Source organism: Lupinus angustifolius, chromosome LG19 (genome assembly GCF_001865875.1).
Source record: "Lupinus angustifolius cultivar Tanjil chromosome LG19, LupAngTanjil_v1.0, whole genome shotgun sequence".
Classification (NCBI taxonomy): Eukaryota; Viridiplantae; Streptophyta; class Magnoliopsida; order Fabales; family Fabaceae; genus Lupinus; species Lupinus angustifolius.
Window position 1 is genome coordinate 10084754 of NC_032027.1, and position 3656 is coordinate 10088409.

The window sequence follows — 3656 nt, forward strand, 5'->3', positions numbered from 1 at the left end:
GCGCTTTAATTACTGAACCACTAATCGGACCATAAAACCACTGAACCAGTACCTGACCAGTCTAGTTTTAATAACATTGGATTTAACTGCCTATTTATTATTCCACATTTCTTAATTTTTCGCATATTAATTCACTTTTATTAGCATATTAATTCCAAATTCCTCACTAAATCGCTGATAGAACCACTATTCATACGTGTTATTAGCATATTAATTCACTTTTTTCAAAGGTAGTTGAAATTTCACATTCAATTCAATTATAAGCATATTAATATACTTATTGCCAACTCATTATCTAAAATATCATTGTTAAAATAATACCCATGAATTTGCCAAAAATTGTCATAATTGATGATACAGTTGCTATTTATAAGCATTGATAGCAACTTAACAAGACAAAGAATTGCATAACATGAATAATTTTTAAATAGACATTGTTGAGAATGTCATTTATTCTTCTTTCTATAAATTTAACCTTCTTACTTGTTATTAGCATATTAATTCACTCTTTTCGTAGGTAGTTGAAATTTCACATTCCAATCAATTATATGCATTATGGAAGATGACAATACACTTATTGCTCACTCATTATCTACAATATCATTGTTAAAATAATACCCATGAATTTTCCAAAAATTGTCATAATTGCTTAAACAGTTGCTATTTATAAGCAATGATAGCAACTTAGCAAGACAAAGAATTGCATAAGATGCATAATTTTTAAATAGACATTGTTGAGAATGTCATTTATTCTTCTTTCTATAAATTTAACCTTCTTACTTGTTATTAGCATATTAATTCACTTTTTTCTTAGGTAGTTGAAATTTCACATTCCATTCAATTATATGCATTATGGAAGATGACAATACACTTATTGCTCACTCTTTATCTAAAATATCATTGTTAAAATAATACCAATGAATATTCCAAAAATTATCATAATTGCTGAAACAGTTGCTATTTATTAGCAATGATAGCAACTTAGCAAGACAAAGAATTGCATAAGATGAATAATTTTTAAATAGACATTGTTGAGAATGTCATTTATTCTTCTTTCAATAAATTTAACCTTGTTACTTGTTATTAGCATATTAATTCACTTTTTTCATAGGTAGTTGAAATTTCACATTTCATTCAATTATATGCATTATAGAAGATGACAATACACTTATTGCTCACTCATTATCTAAAATATCATTGTTAAAATAATACCCAGGACATTGCCAAAAATTGTCATAATTGATGATACAGTTCATATTAATTCATTTTTTTCATAGGTAGTTGAAATTTCACATTTCATTCAATTATATGCATTATAGAAGATGACAATACACTTATTGCTCACTCATTATCTAAAATATCATTGTTAAAATAATACCCAGGACATTGCCAAAAATTGTCATAATTGATGATACAGTTCATATTAATTCATTTTTTTCATAGGTAGTTGAAATTTCACATTTCATTCAATTATATGCATTATAGAAGATGACAATACACTTATTGCTCACTCATTATCTAAAATATCATTGTTAAAATAATACCCAGGACATTGCCAAAAATTGTCATAATTGATGATACAGTTCATATTAATTCATTTTTTTCATAGGTAGTTGAAATTTCACATTTCATTCAATTATATGCATTATAGAAGATGACAATACACTTATTGCTCACTCATTATCTAAAATATCATTGTTAAAATAATACCCAGGACATTGCCAAAAATTGTCATAATTGATGATACAGTTCATATTAATTCATTTTTTTCATAGGTAGTTGAAATTTCACATTTCATTCAATTATATGCATTATAGAAGATGACAATACACTTATTGCTCACTCATTATCTAAAATATCATTGTTAAAATAATACCAATGAATTTTCCAAAAATTGTCATAATTGCTGAATAAGTTGCTATTTATACGCAATGATAGCAACTTAGCAAGACAAAGAATTGCATAAGATGAATAATTTTTAAATAGACATTGTTGAGAATGTCATTTATTCTTCTTTCTATAAATTTAACCTTCTTACTTGTTATCAACATATTAATTCACTTTTTTCATAGGTAGTTGAAATTTCACATTCCATTCAATTATATGCATTAGACAAGATGACAATATACTTATTGCTCATTCCTAATCTAAAATATCATTGTTAAAATAACACCCATGAATTTTCCAAAAATTGTCATAATTGATGATACAGTTGCTATTTATAAGCAATGATAGCAACTTAGCAAGACGAAGAATTGCATAAGATGAATAATTTTTAAATAGACATTGTTGAGAATGTCATTTATTCTTCTTTCTATAAATTTAACCGTCTTACTTGTTATTAGCATATTAATTTATTTTTTTCGTAGGTAGTTGAAATTTCACATTCCATTCAATTATATGCATTATGGATAATGACAATACAATTATTGCTCACTCATTATCTAAAATATCATTGTTAAAATAATACCCAGGACATTGCCAAAAATTGTCATAATTGATGATACAGTTGCTATTTATAAGCATTGATAGCAACTTAACAAGACAAAGAATTGCATAACATGAATAATTTTTAAATAGACATTGTTGAGAATGTCATTTATTCTTCTTTCTATAAATTTAACCTTCTTACTTGTTATTAGCATATTAATTCACTCTTTTCGTAGGTAGTTGAAATTTCACATTCCAATCAATTATATGCATTATGAATGACAATATACTTATTGCTCACTCATTATCTAAAATATCATTGTTAAAATAATACTCAGGACATTGCCAAAACTTGTCATAATTGATGATACAGTTGATATTTATAAGCAATGATAGCAACTTAGCAAGACAACGAATTGCATAAGATGAATAATTTTTAAATAGACATTGTTGAGAGTGTCATTTATTCTTCTTTCTATAAATTTAACCTTCTTACTTGTTATTAGCATATTAATTCACTTTTTTCTTAGGTAGTTGAAATTTCACATTCCATTCAATTATATGCATTATGGAAGATGACAATACACTTATTGCTCACTCATTATCTAAAATATCATTGTTAAAATAATACCCATTAATTTGCTAAAAATTGTCATAATTGCTGATACAGTTGCTATTTATAAGCATTGATAGCAACTTAGCAAGACAAAGAATTGCATAACATGAATAATTTTTAAATAGACATTGTTGAGAATGTCATTTATTCTTCTTTCTATAAATTTAACCTTCTTACTTGTTATTAGCATATTAATTCACTTTTTTCTTAGGTAGTTGAAATTTCACATTCCATTCAATTATATGCATTATGGAAGATGACAATACACTTATTGCTCACTCATTATCTAAAATATCATTGTTAAAATAATACCCAGGACTTTGCCAAAAATTGTCATAATTGATGATACAGTTGCTATTTATAAACAATGATAGTAATTTAGCAAGACAAAGAATTGCATAAGACGAATAATTTTTAAATAGACATTGTTAAGAATGTCATTTATTCTTCTTTCTATAAATTTCACCTTCTTACTTGTTATTAGCATATTAATTCATTTTTTTCATAGGTAGTTGAAATTTCACATTCCATTCAATTATATGCATTATGGAAGATGACAATACACTTATTGCTCACTCATTATCTAAAATATCATTGTTAAAATAATACC